The following is a 15,813-nucleotide window of genomic DNA, read 5'->3' on the forward strand; positions in this document are numbered from 1 at the left end:
TTATAAAAAATATATATTTTATATTTAATTAAATATTAATATAAACTTGTTCAAATAATAAATACCTAACATGTAAAACCAAACTCGTCATGAATACTACTTTTTAAATTTGAATTCGTCCTAAACCCAATTATATGTTATCTAAATATATTTTATTAGGGTTTAGTCGAATCAAGTATCCACAAAAATCAATCCGTTTCATCTCTATATGAACCTTTTTAATATATATATATATATATATATATAATCAAAGGGAACAAATTGGGACAAAACCTCCGGGTTTCTTTGAGCCAAAAAAAGAGTCAGGGGAGCAGGGAATTTCCAGCAAAGATCAATACCTTTATTTGTCCAAAAATCCATCAAATTTTTTTTTTTAATTTTCTCCAATCAGTTTCTTGCTACCTTCACATTCTCCGGTTCAATCTTGATTCGGTTTTGATACGATTTCGATTCAATTCTTAGTAAAAAATAAGAACTAAACTCAAATATCAAAATAAAATTATATTTGATATGATTCTATCGATGTCGTATGATTCTTCGGTTTAGTTCAGATCTCTATGAATCATGCACAGCTATATATTAATATAGTTGCATCAGTTTTTAATTATAAACCAATAGTTGACAAACCATAGTCAATAATTTGATGAATCAAGTTACATTCAACAACTATCGGAAGAATTGGAATCAAAGCTAATTCATATATATAGCAATCCACTCTCTGGTGGGCTTTCCAGTAAGAGAAGAAATCTTTGTGGGGGCTGCTTATGAAAAACAATCATTTCTTTCTTTAGCGGATAGTATAAATGCAGAATGTATAAGTGTGATAACTAAAAAAGGAAAAAAAAACTATAGCAATCAAATTCATTTTAATGCATTTTAGATTATAGTTAGCTTAGGGAAATGCACATCACCATCTCTTATTGTAAAAGTTGGAGAGCTAAAGGCTAAGGTGAGCAGATTTCGGTTTAAACAGAAAATCGATCGAACCGAAAGTTAATTCAGTTCAATCGGTTTGGTTTTAAAATTCAATCGGTTCGGTTCGATTTTATTTTATAAAAATTTCAATTATTTCAGTTCGGTTTGTAATTTTATATATTCAAATTGAATAAAATCGAACCGAATCGATTTTTGAATTGATTTATTTTTATGGGGAATTTATGAATTATATTTAATTATATATATATATAAATTGTTTAATTTCATTTATTAATGGTTATTAGGTTCAAACCAAAGTCAAAATTATAAAAAATAACTTGAAAATCAAGTCTAAATTAAAAAATTAATTAAAAATTAAAATCGAACGATTTGAATCGAACCAAATCAAATCAAAATAGAGCAGTTCAGTTCGATTCGATTTGAACCGAATGCTCACCTTACTAAAGGCATTATCAAGCAAAAATGACTAGGTATAAGCTACAAAATAATGGCAACTTAGGGTCGTGAGGAGTGGCGGTCCATTTCCTTAGCCCCTGTTTGCCATTAAGTTTCAGAGTCTGAAACTACTTTTCTGAATAAAAGCACAATTTTAAATGCTATTGAGAAAAGTAGTTTGAAAAAAACTATTTTATTATTTTTGTGTTCTTATGCTTAAAACTGATTAAATTTAATTTTTAATTATTTTTTAATACTTCCTAACTAGCATATTTAAAAAATTATTTTCTCAATAATAATTTCAATAGAAATGCCAAATTAGCCTTTAGTCTCTCAAGGACAAGTTTAAGAAGTATGTGCCGGATGGATTTATTGAGAGATTAAACAGAAGGTGAAGAAAAGACTGAAGGGAAAAACATGAGTAGGACAGATGGGTGCAAAGTAATATTTTTTTTAATTTAATAATAAAAATAATAATATTAAATTAAGATAAATCACACATCAGCAATTTTTATAAGGTTCACTCTCTTCCTCGCTCGTATATTTACAGTATTTGTCTTTAATTTTTCTTTAATTATCATGATTTTAATGAGTTTTAAGTTTTTAAATATTTTTAATAATTTATTTTTTAATTATAAAAGATAAGGAATTTTTTTTAATTTTTAAATTAGAAAATTATTTTTTGTTGCTAATAGTTGAATGAATTTTTTTATATTTTCTCTTAATTTTTATAAAAATAAAAACAAAATTTTTTAAAATTAAAAAAATATATTTTCTACAAATAAATATGCCCCTAACATCTTGTCATTACTAGTGTATGTACTTCCAGAAATACATGCATCTCTGTTGGTAGATTTCTTGTAACTTTTAACATATGTATGTATAAAAATATATTTTATGAGAAATATAAATTATAAATTACTTTTATAAATAAAATTATAAATATAGTGAAAAAAACTTAAATAAGTTAGATCAATTATAAATATGCACATGCTATGCTCCTCATATTTGTCAAGAATCCATGCAGCGTTACTCTGGGCAATCTCATAGCCCAGTTCAGCCATTCTTTTGCGTCCTCTGCCTTCTGTTGTTCAATTTTGTCGATTTTTATCTGCTCTTGTGGGAATGAAACAATATCACACGGTTATTTCTTTGTCCAGAACAATTGAGTCTCTAGGAATATCACACAATATTTACTCTCTTTCTATATTGATTAACTGTTTCTGCCGCTTACACCTTGTGAATTTTGGCTTCTCAATTCTGGGGAAAATTATCAAATTTGGATTGGAGCCCAATACTGTGACATTTACTACTTTAATTAAAGGGCTCTGTATAGATGGTAAAATCAATGGAGCAGTAGATTTTTTCAATGATATGGTTGCTGGAGGATATCAACCTAATACTCGTACCTACAATGTGATAGTAAATGCTTTATGTAAATGTGGGAAAAAAAAATGTGGCTATTGAGTTGCTAAAGGGAATGGGTGAGAGAGGTTGTGAGCCAAATGTTGTGACATATAATGCAATTATTGATGCTTTTTGCAAGGATAAGCTAGTTATTGAGGCTTTAGACCTCTTCTCTCGGATGAGGAATAAAGGTATTCCACCTAGTATCATCACTTACAACTGCTTCATTCAAGGTCTTTGCAATTTGGGCAAATGGAATCAAGGTTTCGCCTTGTTGAAAGAAATGGTGGGGCAAAACATATCACCAGACATTTTTACCTTCAATATATTGATTGACAATCTTTGTAAGGAAGGATTAGTTTCAAAAGCTCAAGAAATAATGAAAATAATGATCCAAAAAGGTGTGAAGCCTGATGTTGTCACTTACAGTTCTTTGATGGACCGATTTTGCCTGTGTAACCAAATGGATGAAGCTAGAAAACTATTTGATCAGATAGTAAGTGGTGGCATAGCTGATGTATTTAGTTTCAACATCTTGATTAATGGATACTGCAAGAACAAAAGGATAGATGAAGCAACAAAACTTTTTGATGAAATGCTTAAAACTAGTTTAGTTCCTGACACTGTTACTTATAATACCCTTATAAAGGGATTATGGGAAGCTGGGCAATCCCAAACTGCACATGAGGTTTTTAAGAACATGTGTTCTCATGGTAAGCAGCCAAATATAACAACCTTTTCAATCATTCTTGATGGCTTATGCAAACAAGGGTATTTTGATGAGGCACTCACACTATTTAAAGTGATGGAAAAGGGTCAGTTGAAGCCCGATTGTGTGAGCTTTACCATTTTGCTTGATGGTATATGCAAAGCTGGGAGGCTTAATGATGCCAAAGAACTATTTCTTAGGCTTTTGGAAAAAGGCTTATAGCCTAATGTTTATACATATAGTACAATGATAAAAGGACTTTGCAATGAAGGATTACTAGATGAAGCATACAAAGTTTTTAGAGGAATGAAAAAGAGTGGATGTTTACCGAATGATTGTTGTTATAACGTGATTATTCAAGGGTTTCTCAAGCATAAGGATGTATCAAAGGCAACACAGCTTATTAATGAGATGGTTGATAAAGGATTCTCTGCACATGCCACCGCCTTCGAATTGGTAATACATTTATCGCCCAACGAAGATCTCATTGTGAGAAAACTACGAAATCGTTCCAAATTTTCTAAAGGTGCAAATTTTAAGTGATATCTTAACAATCAAGACTTGCTCAACATATGGACTATGTATTTGTTATGTTGTGAGTTATTGGTCCTTTTTTACATGGAAAGTATAATTATGTTTGGAATTACCTAGCAAGTTGTTCTGTGCTTAATACTCTGTGCATTTACCAATTTGTCACCCTTCTTCTATATAGGAAATCAGTGCATGTGGTGGTTTTTATCTTGCAAGCATTATGTGATTCCATAATCATAATTCATAATGTTCATATTCCCTAATTTGCAACTTGCTGCATTATTTTCGGCTTGATGATGCAACTGCAGAAAGTAGAATAACTAAAACATCAAAAGAATGTTATGTGTCTATAGTTAGATTTAAAGGGTGAAAAAAAAAGAAAAAAAAAAAAAAAAGAAGGGTAAGCTTAAGACAGTTAGATAGTTTAAGTAGAAACACAAAAATTTGGCACATTGGATTTTGCTTACTGTTACAAGAAAGTGAACCTTCCAGAAAATGTCAGAATGGATTAGGCATAGAATTTGGGTAGCACATACTTACATTATAGGTATTTGTGATATATGTCGAAATGGTTGCTGCATAATGAAATGAGATATTTTGATATAATAGCAGCTTAACTTGTATTTCTATTTTATATGTTTAGCCATTGGTGTCCTGCATATTGACATTTTTTTTTTCATGACTAGATTGGAAATGTCAGAAGCTTTACATTGTTACCATGCCTTGTTTGCTTACATGTTATTTTTTCTGGGCAGGGCCTGTGAACATATTGTTCTTCTTCATTATAGAGACATCATCAGCTTGGTAAATTTCTATTGACCTGATTCCTAATCTCAAAGTAACAAATCTCATAATCATGATAGTAACTGGTAACTATATTATGATTTATTTATTTATTATTATTATTATTATTTTGTGTGTCTTAGGCCTGATTGCTTACCATCATCTCATTTGTATGTTTTAAGTCCCCTTTTTTTAGTATTAAATAAATTTCAGCTAAATATCTGCATAGCTTGTGATGATGAGTTTTTGGATGTGAAATTTATATCATCTATGGGATCAATTAACTGGCAAAGTTCTTCAGTTTTGACTAAATTATACTGTACACTCTATTGAATATTCAATCTTGTTCTATTCATAAAAAAAAATTATTTCAGTAAATTTTCTTATCCCATGCAAATTTTCTGATTTCTATCTATTGCCTCATTGAATGAAATTCACAATTAACCTAGTTAACTCGTACGTTTCACCATTTTCAGTTGTAACTAGTGTTGTTTGAATTTGAAATTAATTTCAATAGCCAGATTTATGTTTTTTCAGGAAAAAGTGCCTCCTATATCTCCTGGCCGGTTATCACCTGTGTCTATTATGTTCTATGGCCTTCTAGCACTTCCCTTCTTGTGCAGGATCTAGCTCTTCTGGTCCAGGTACAATTTCTTGTTCTACCATTCAAGATCAAGGAACTACCTTTCTCTCCCAACTTTATAACCTCCAACATATTCAAGGGACCATATATGTTCTTTGACTACTTATGGCTCTGAATTTGAGAGCTGAATAGATGAATTTGACAACATATCCAAGGGACAACATATTCAAGGAAAATCTGAAAGCTCTTCTTGTTGAAGGCTTTCTTCTCGGACTGGCTGCTCCCGGCATGGAGACTAATTAATGCGCAAAATGACCTGATCTTTAATGATAAACTATGAAGAACACCAGAAGTATGAATTAATCAGTACTCTGAAGCAGAGAATTGCTTAACCAGTCCATGATTAATGCAGCAATCTCTAGTATTAAGAGAATTCCAGTTTGGACTTACTAGCTGTTGGTTTCATTATGATAAACTTTGAAATTCTTTTAAATTTTCTCGTGTTATGATTAATATTCAAGAGATGATATATAGCATTGATAGCATATGAAAATATATTTTTAAATATATTTTTTAATAATTTATTATTTTATTATGAAAGATAAGAATATATTTTTTATAATAATAATAATGCATGTAAATAATATTCCTTTAAAAAAATACTATCATGAAAAAAATATTAGTTTAACATGATGAATAAAATGTTATAATAATAAAATAATACAATAATTAAAAATATATTATTATTATTATTTTAAAAAAAAATAAAGTTGTTACACTATCTATCTATAATTTATTTATAATCTATCTATAATATATAATATAAATAAATATGTGAAGGGGAAATATTAGATTTAACAAAAACCCTTAAGTATTTATATTAGTTAAAATTATATTTTTATTATTTAAATTAATAAAAAATTAAATTTAACTGACTATTAAAAATAATATATTTTAAGAAAAGAGTTAAAATTTCAATTCTAATTCAATTATAACTCAAGAGCAATATTAAAATTTTTAATATAAAATTATATTATAGAAAAGCAATAATGTTCCTTAAAAAATAATGTAACAAAAAAATAGCCTTTAATTTTTAATAATTATATTATATTACAAATAAAACTTTAATACATATAAAACTGTTGTATTTATTAAAAATTAAATTTTTTAAGTTTCCAAGCCATGTAAAATGGTAGGAGAGATTATTAGAGTTCATATATATATATATATATATATATATATATATATATATATATATATATATATATATATAAGTGAAGTTTTGATTTTATTATGTATAATAAAATCTTTAATCCCTCTCCCTATAATAGAAAATTTTTTAATCCCACTTTTCAATCACGTTCGAATTATTTTCATTTTTTATTTTTTAATCACTCATTAAAAGCCATCTTCTTGTTTTAGTTATTAATAAGCAGTTAGTCAATGGGTCTCAAGGCTTTACCCAGGCTAATTCTGAGAAGAAGGTGGTTGTTGTGATCATGGTCAATGGATCCACCAAAGATAATGGAGTTACAATTTCTTGATATTTTCATCTCTTTCATTTTTATTTTGTTGCGATACAATATACAAAACGGTGCGTTTGTCAAATAAGTAAAATGAATGTCCAGCGGTTGAAGAGTTGTTATGGGCGTTGGCCATTCTGTTACTTCAGTAGCAAATTGCAAGGGTAGTTTTTTGGCAGGAGAGGGAAAGGAAAGAAGTTGTTGTGAGGTTGTTAGATATGTTAGTTATAAAGTTGTAACAGACTATGTGCATATTCATTCTTGATTCTATTTTTCTGTCACAACATTAGTATCAGAGCAATTGTCCATGGTCATGATAGGGGTAGAGTCGCGATCCTAAGAGTGACGAAAAGAGTTGGCTTTCAATGGTGATTAAGGTTGAGCACAGATATGAAGCATGGTTACAAGAGATGGTGGCAAGCCAAGAAGTGAAATTTATGAGAATTATTAATGAGTTGAAAACTTTGATTGCTAGATTAAATCGGCAAAATGTGATGATGGTAGAACAGAGAATTCGACAAGAACCAGAGGAAATTGAAGAGAACGTGGATAGAATTAATTCACAGGAGCCCAAATGTTTTTCAAATTTTCATTTCTATTGCCTCAACTAAAATCATAGGAGAATAAAGTTTAATTTATTTTCTAATTTTTAATAATTATGAATAATTGAATTCAAAACTGTAAAATTGATTAATTTATTTCATTAATCTAATAAAGTAAGTCAATTTATTGGATGGAGTAGTACTGTAATCACTTTAAATATCTCGGCTCAGAGTTCTTCAAGTAGATGTGGGATGTGAGGAGAATGTTAGTCATAAAATTAAAGCCGGATAGTTGAAATGGAGACGTGTCACAAAAGTTTTATGTGATCGCAAGATTTCCAATAAGTTGAAAGAAAAATTTTACTATACAGTCATATGACCGGCCATGTTATATGGTAGTGCGTGTTGGGTACTGAAAGAGTCATATATGTCTAAGATAAAAATTGCGAAAATGAGAATGTTAAGAGAATCTATATAGTTGATCCTAAATTTTTAGAATAAAGGCTTAGTTGAGTTAGTTGAGTATTTTAAATTATATCTCATGCATCTAAAGCCTAAAATATTAATATTAAATTATATTATATCCCTTATGTTAATTATTTTTCATTCTTTAAAAATTTTATAAAAGTAATCATTAACTTTTAATAATTTGAAAAATATTTTAAAATAATTTTATTTAAAAATCTTGCTGTTTGAGTTATAAAATATTTGTTGAATTTTATTTTAAATTTTGAAATGAGATAAATAGTGAATTAATGGTAATTTTTATTTTATTTTTAATTAAATTTTAATTCTTTGTCATTTTTAAACTTGGAAATTCATTGTCCTAATAAATATTGTTAATAATTTATTTTCTTAATATATTAATTTAAATTATTGAATTTTTTTATTTTATTATCATTAAATCACAAAAAGTACATAATTTTTTATTTCATATATTTTAATTATAAAAATGTTAAAATAATAAAATATTTTTTAAAAAAAAATTAAACAAGTCTTTCATCTAAGGGTCAAATAAGTTAAAAATTAAGTTTTTTATTAAATAAATAATTATATTTTTTAATTAAGACTAAATAAGTCTACACTTGATAAAATATTATTTTTTAAAAAATAAAATATTATTTTTCTGTTTTTAAAATAATAATTTTAATATTAAAAAATTTTTGTTCCATGTTTTCTTTTTTTTTTTTAATTTTATTTTAATTAAAATTAATAAATAAATTTTAATATTTATAATTAGAAAAAAATAGTATTTTATTATTAAAAAATATTTTATTAATAATAGACTTATTTAGTGTCACGACCCAACCTATGGGCCGGACCGGCACTAGGACCTGGGCCAGCCTAAAGCCCCCGAGGCCCGTAGTAAGCCTAACTGTTCATCTACCCAATTCTAAGGCCCATTTGGGCCCAATTTCAAGAAAACAAACGGACAGAGTCCGGCCATAAAATGGACTTTCCAACGGGGAGTTTTCGACTCACCCGACCTGTAAACACAATATATAGTCAATTGGGGAGCTCAGCTCACCCTCCACATACTCATCAACATAAAAATAAATGGGAGCTCAGCTCCCTCATCCAATCCATCAAACATGCATAGCATATTAAGTTTACAGGTCCCAAAATAATAATTTAGTTTACAGACCCAAATCAAATAAACATTTCTAACACATGCGGAAATTCTAAGATTTAACAAGTTTATACAAACATAGTAATCGACCTGCGAGGGAGAAAGCAGGTTAACCTCAAAAAAAAATATCCTCCTGTGGCCTGTAAAAATTTTTGAACAGGAGTGAGCGTTCGACTCAGAGAGTAAAATATCAATTTTAACCATAATCTCTATAACTATCTAGTACTAATGCAACCTGTGGAGTGAAATGCAACAGCAACAACATTTTCACATCATAACATCAAAAAGGTAATTTGGAGCACTCACGCACCCTATAACATCAATCATAATATATGGGAGCTGATCCTATCTGACCCTCTTAAATCCAACTTTGGTGCCGTGAAGAACTCAAGCCGGACTTTCGCTTAATAAACCAAATCGGGGGTCCCAGCGAAGAACTCAAGCCGTGACTACCCCCCGAAGGATCGGGTCCCAGCGAAGAACTCAAGCCGTGACTACCCGTCCTATCCATAGTCCACACCACATCACACGCACGCCAACGCACGCACACTGCTCCAAATTACCACAACAACATCCATGGCACGTTAATAGTTATGAATGCAACATAAATCGTGCCTAGAGTTTAACTACATAAATATATGCATATAAGTGATGCATGGGCATGCTGAACATATAATAATATCGAAATTACAATTAAAATTAATATTTTACTCACAGACTTGACGACAATCACTGTGGCGGCTGGACGGAGGAAGAAGGCTGTACCGGCTCACCTGATAATTATATTACATTTATTTAATACAATCTGACTCAATACAAACAAAGAAAAGACCAATTACGTCCTAAGTCGTGCCGAAAATCCGGCAGAGTCTCCCCTATACCTAGGACCTACCCAACCTGCAAAAGGGCTCAAAACACACTTCTATATTCACAATCCATATGTCCACAACTCAATCATATCACACAGCCCCTCCTGGGCCCATCAAATCAATCATCCATCACAATATGTAAAATTTCAATTTAGTCCCTATAATTGACCATTTTTGCAAAAACTGCCCAAATCAGCTCTAAAAATTCTAAAACTTTGCCCTGCGGTCCTTAGCAATATTACTAAGCTATTGCAAAAAGAATCATAATTTTCTAAGCTACCACGAATATTTTACGGATTTTTAATCCCATTTAAGCACTAGAAAATTACGTAAAAACAAGGTTCGGGTTTACCTTTGCTGATTCCGACTTCGGGAACGCGCTCGGGACATTTGACAATGGGGGGCTAGCCAAAACTTCGGTCCAATTCGGAGACTTTTTCGGTAACGGGTCTGTCTGGCTGGAATTTCGCAGACCCGGTCAACTGTCGAATTTCCGCGAATCGAGGATACCTACACGAAGCCCATAACACGGGGGTTAGTACATAAATTTCTCAGAATTTTCTAAGCTCATTAAATGCTCGGAAAAACACTGCGAAGTTCCGTGGGACTCACCGAAAAACGGTGTCGGAAAAATTTGAAATTTATGTCGCCGCGAAGCTCTCGACGAGTGGAGCGTGCTGGTACCCTCGGTTTTCTCGTGGGATTCACGGTTTTCGAGAAATCTAGCCCAAAAGTCGAAATGGGCTAAAATCTTCCCGAGCAAAAATCGGACAAACCGCTCGATGGATTTCGGCGTTCTTGGTGTCTATGGAAAGCTCTCGCCGAGTAGATGATTTTAGACACAAGACCCGGTCCAATTGGTGGCCGGAGAAGCCGAAACGGCGCGCGCGCGCTGCACGTCCCTTCCAAGGCCGTTTTCCGGCGTTCCAGGCGGCGGCCGGCCGTGGGGAAGGGCCGAGGTGGGGCGCCGGCGAGGTGGGGATGCAGGGGAGGCGGCGGCGCGGCAAGGGGAGGAGGGAGGAGAGAGAAAAGAGAGAGAGAAGAGGAGAAGGTCGACGCGCGCGGGAGGGAGAAGAAAAAGAGAAAAAGACCAGTCCGATTCGACCGGTCCGATCCGGTCCAGTTCGATTCGGCCGGTTCGATTCAGAATACAAAATTTTGAATTTTTACTCTGCCTCGGGACCGAAAACGAGGTCCAAAAATTCTGAAAAAATTCCAGAAAACTCAGAAAAATACGTAGACTTCAAATATATTTTTAGTTTTGCCACGTGGTCTTTAAATAAATTTTTTAAAATTCATCAAAGTTTATATTTTCGGAAAATCGAACCCGATTTTTAAAATCTGAAAAATCTCAAAAAAAATTCCTAAAATTAAATAAAATTAAAATACCAAAATGCTCATAAAATTTAAAATTTTTGGGGTGTTACATTCTTCCCCCCTTACAGAAAATTCGTCCTCGAATTTTTTACACAAGGCAGAATAAAGCACAGGATTGTACATTGAACAAATAAGGGTACTTGCTACGCATGTCCCTTTCTGACTCCCAGGTGCACTCTTCCACTGACTGACTCCTCCACAAAACCTTAACCATAGGGATCTGTTTTGATCTCAGCTGTCTCACTTGGTAGTCCACTATGGCTACAGGCTGCTCCTCAAATGTCAAGTTCTCTTTTAGCTCTATCACATCCGGCTGTAGTACATGAGAAGGATCTGGAATGTATTTCCTGAGCATGGAGATGTGAAACACAGGATGAACGTGAGAAAGGTTGGGTGGTAGCTCCAACCGATAGGCAACTGCTCCAACTCTATCAGTAACCTCAAAAGGTCCGATATACCGAGGTGCCAACTTGCCCTTCTTTCCAAATCTCATGACTCCCTTCATTGGAGAAACCTTCAAGAATACATAGTCGCCCACTGCAAACTCCACATCCCTCCGTCAAGTGCGCATAACTCTTACGCCTCTTGAAAAGTTTTGATCGTTCCCTGATTAAAGGAACTATCTCTGAAGTGTACTGCACTAGGTCTACATCATGCACCTTCGCTTCCCCCATTTCTGTCCAAGACAGAGGAGACCTACACTTTCTTCCATATAGTGCCTCATAGGGTGCCATCCCTATGCTGGAGTGATAACTGTTGTTGTAGGCAAACTCCACCAAAGCTAGCTGCTCATCCCATTGACCTCCAAAATCCAAAACACTCATGCGAAGCATGTCTTCCAGTGTTTGGATTGTCCTTTCAGCATCGTCATGCGAGGGTGGAAAGCCGTACTGAAGTTCAACTGTGTGCCAAGTGCCTCCTGCAACTTCCTCCAAAACCGAGAAGTGAACTGGGGCCCTCTGCCAGATATTATGGAAACCGGAACTCCATGCAATCTGACTATTTCTCGAATGTAGAGCCGGGCATACTGTGCCACAGAGTATGTAGTCTTTACAGGCAAGAAGTGAGCTGATTTGGTTAGGCGGTCTACAATTACCCATATGGAATCATATCCTCGCGTGGTACGAGGCAACCCAGTCACAAAATCCATAGTAATCATTTCTCACTTCCATTCTGGGATAGGGAGCTCTTGCAGCTTCCCTGACGGTCTCTGATGTTCAAACTTCACCACCTTCACCTTGCTGTACTCTTTCTATGATTTTCATCAATTGTTGGTCTCTGTGCTGGGAAACTCTAACTCTGTCCCTTAAGTCTGGCCTCACTGAAAAGTGAGCCAACAATACCCCCTCATCTGAAAGATCTAGGATTAAACCTTGATCCATCAACTCATGTACCTCCTGAATCAATGGTCTCTTCTCTACTGAAATGTGCGCCAAACTGCCAGAAGATTTCCTGCTCAAAGCATCTGCCACAACATTGGCCTTCCCAGGGTGGTACTGGATGGTGCAATCATAGTCTTTCAGAAGCTCCATCCATCTCCTCTGTCTCAAGTTTAAATCCCTCTGTTGGAAGATATACTTCAAACTCTTGTGGTCGGTGTATATCTCGCACACTTCACCATACAAGTAGTGTCTCCAGATTTTTAGTGCAAAGACTACAGCCGCCATTTCCAAATCATGGGTGGGGTAGTTCTGCTCATGCCTCTTCAGCTGCCTTGAAGCATAAGCCACTACCTTTCCATTCTGCATCAAAACACACCCTAGGCCAACTCTGGAGGCGTCACAATACACGATGTATCCTTCACCACTCACAGGTAGTGTCAACACAGGGGCAGTGGTTAGACACTCGTTAAGCTTCTGGAAACTCACCTCACAGTCATCTGTCCAAATGAATGGAACATTCTTCCTGGTTAACTTAGTTAGGGGAGCCGCTATCCTGGAGAAATCTTGTACAAAACGCCTATAGTAGCCAGCTAAACCCAGAAAACTTCGCACCTCGGTGACTGTTGTAGGCCTAAGCCAATCAGTTACAGCTTCAATTTTCTTGGGATCCACTTGAATACCGTCACTAGAAACCACGTGTCCCAAGAATGAGATGCTTTCTAGCCAAAATTCACATTTTGAAAATTTGGCATATAGCTGGTGCTCCCTCAAAGTCTGCAACACCATTCTCAAGTGCCACACATGCTCTTCCTCGGTCCGAGAGTATACCAAAATGTCATCTATGAATACGATGACAAAACGGTCCAAAAATGGCTTGAACACCCTGTTCATCAAGTCCATGAAGGCTGCTGGTGCATTAGTGAGTCCAAAAGACATCACCAAGAACTCATAATGACCATATCTTGTCCTGAAAGCCGTTTTGGACACGTCCTCATCCCTGATTCTCAACTGATGGTAGCCTGATCGCAGATCTATCTTGGAAAAGAATCTAGCCCCTTGGAGCTGATCAAACAGGTCATCGATCTGAGGAAGTGGATACATGTTCTTCACAGTCACCTTGTTCAGCTGTCTATAGTCAATACACAACCTCAATGACCCATCCTTCTTTCTCACGAATAGAACAGGAGCACCCCAGGGTGAAGTGCTCGGATGTATGAAACCCTTGTCCAAAAGCTCCTGTAGTTGCTCCTTTAGCTCTTTCAATTCTGCTGGTGCCATCCTGTAAGGTGGCATGGATATGGGGTTTGTACCCGGCACAACATCAATACAAAACTCTATTTCCCTTCCTGGTGGCAACCCTGGAAGCTCCTCTGGGAAGACATCCATAAATTCTCTGACAACAGGAACATTTTCCATGCTGACACCTTTTACAGATGTATCTCTCACCAATGCCAAATACCCTTGGCATCCACGCATCAACATTTTTCTAGCACTAATTGCTGACACCAAATTATATGGAGCCACGCTCCTGTCACCATCAAAGCTAAACTCTTCCACACCAGGTATGTGGAAATACACCTTTTTGTTCCTGCAGTCTAAAGTGGCATAGTGAGTTGCTAACCAATCCATCCCCAAAATTACATCAAAATCCATTACTGGTAGAGGAACCAAGTCTGCTGAGAGGATATTTCCATCCACTACCACTGGACTACCCGGAAAAACCATATCTACCTCTATGTCGTCGCTAAGTGGGGTAGCTACTGACAAAGGACATCCTAAGGTTGTAGGGTTTCTACCCAACCTCATGGCAAACACAGGGGAGACAAATGAGTGCATAGCACCCGGATCTATCAAAACACGAGCCTCATAAGAACAGACCAGAAGAGTACCTACCACAACTGCATTGGAAGCCTGAGCATCCTGGTGGGTCAGGGTGAAAACCCGAGCTTGACCCCTACCCTGAGTGGCGTAACTCGACATCGACTTCTACCTCCCGACCGCCTCCAAATCCACGCCCCTTGTCCTCGGCCTGTTGGCCATTGAACGATCACCGCCATGCCGAAGCACCGGATACAATCGACGAGGAACATTTGCAATGTAACCCCGTGACCCCATCCGTGGCTCATCGAACACGGGCATTCCCTAGCAAAGTGACCAGTTGGCCACACAAGCATACTCTGAACCCATCAAACAAGGTCTGAATGTCCTCTTCCACACTTGTGCACAAGGTGCCAAGGAGGATCTGAACTGCACCCGTAACTACTGCACTGAATCGTGACCACCGCCGATCCGCACTCAGTGCGAATCCTCGAGGTTTGTGTCTAAAACCACTCTTCTTGTTCCTACTCTTCCCTCTATAATTACTCTGGCCACCACCATCCGGAGTACCCATTTGGGGAACACCAGAGAACCCTCGCCTGCTTTTTCTTTACTCTTCCATTGTCATCCACAAAGATAGCTAATCTCAATCTGTCTGGCTCGATCAACGACCACATCAAAAGACTGATCAGACATCATGGCCAGGTTCGCATACCTCCTGTCAAGCCCCTTTAGGATCTCTTCACCTTCATAGTTTACGAGCTAGGCCCTTTGTAGGGGCATATACGCTTAATTCTAGAAATGCCAGAGCATATTCATCTACTGCACTGCCATTCGTCTTAAGGCCTCAAAGGCCCACTGCTTACGATCTCTCAAGCTTTACGCACAAACCGATTGATGAACAATTCCACAAACTGAGCCCACGACAAACCCTCCATCCGAGGTAACACGTAGTCATTCATCCATTGTCTAGGCATAGGCCCCATGACATGCTGTATACACTCTATTAGCCTTCTATCACCAATCGCACTGCTCTGCCGTCATAGAATCCAAAAACCGATATGCATCATCTGACACATCATAAATACCAGGCACCAACTTCTTGAAATTGATGATCTGTTTGTAAGTTTTCCCTCTTGGTGCGGTGGACTACTGCTGCTGTGGAGGGTGGACCATATATTGTGCCATCATATCGATGGTTCTCTGCAATCCAGCTAGAGTAGCTGCCAAGGGGTCCATGGGACCCTGTGCCACAAAAGACTGATCCTGTACTGGGGGTGGCTGCTCC

General features: G+C 35.7%; 1 protein-coding gene and 1 pseudogene across 5 annotated transcripts in view; both read left to right on the plus strand.

Annotated features, from left to right (window-relative positions):
- The window catches only part of LOC131171796 (pentatricopeptide repeat-containing protein At5g16640, mitochondrial-like), a 72,714-nt gene that overhangs the window by 48,338 nt on the left and 8,563 nt on the right, over nucleotides 1–15,813 (plus strand). For 3 of the 5 annotated variants that reach the window (XR_009142435.1, XR_009142437.1, XM_058131743.1), the window contains exons 2-3: nucleotides 4,774–4,822; nucleotides 5,339–5,445. The gene's annotated coding sequence lies outside the window, so the exon portion shown is untranslated. Of the gene's footprint in view, nucleotides 1–4,773; nucleotides 4,888–5,322; nucleotides 5,446–15,813 lie in introns of all 5 variants that reach the window. The other 2 variants (XR_009142438.1, XR_009142436.1) reach the window with 2 other exon arrangements.
- LOC131172032 (pentatricopeptide repeat-containing protein At1g62930, chloroplastic-like) lies at nucleotides 2,473–4,030 on the plus strand (annotated as a pseudogene).

The sequence above is a fragment of the Hevea brasiliensis genome, chromosome 13, assembly GCF_030052815.1.
Source record: "Hevea brasiliensis isolate MT/VB/25A 57/8 chromosome 13, ASM3005281v1, whole genome shotgun sequence".
NCBI lineage: Eukaryota > Viridiplantae > Streptophyta > Magnoliopsida > Malpighiales > Euphorbiaceae > Hevea > Hevea brasiliensis.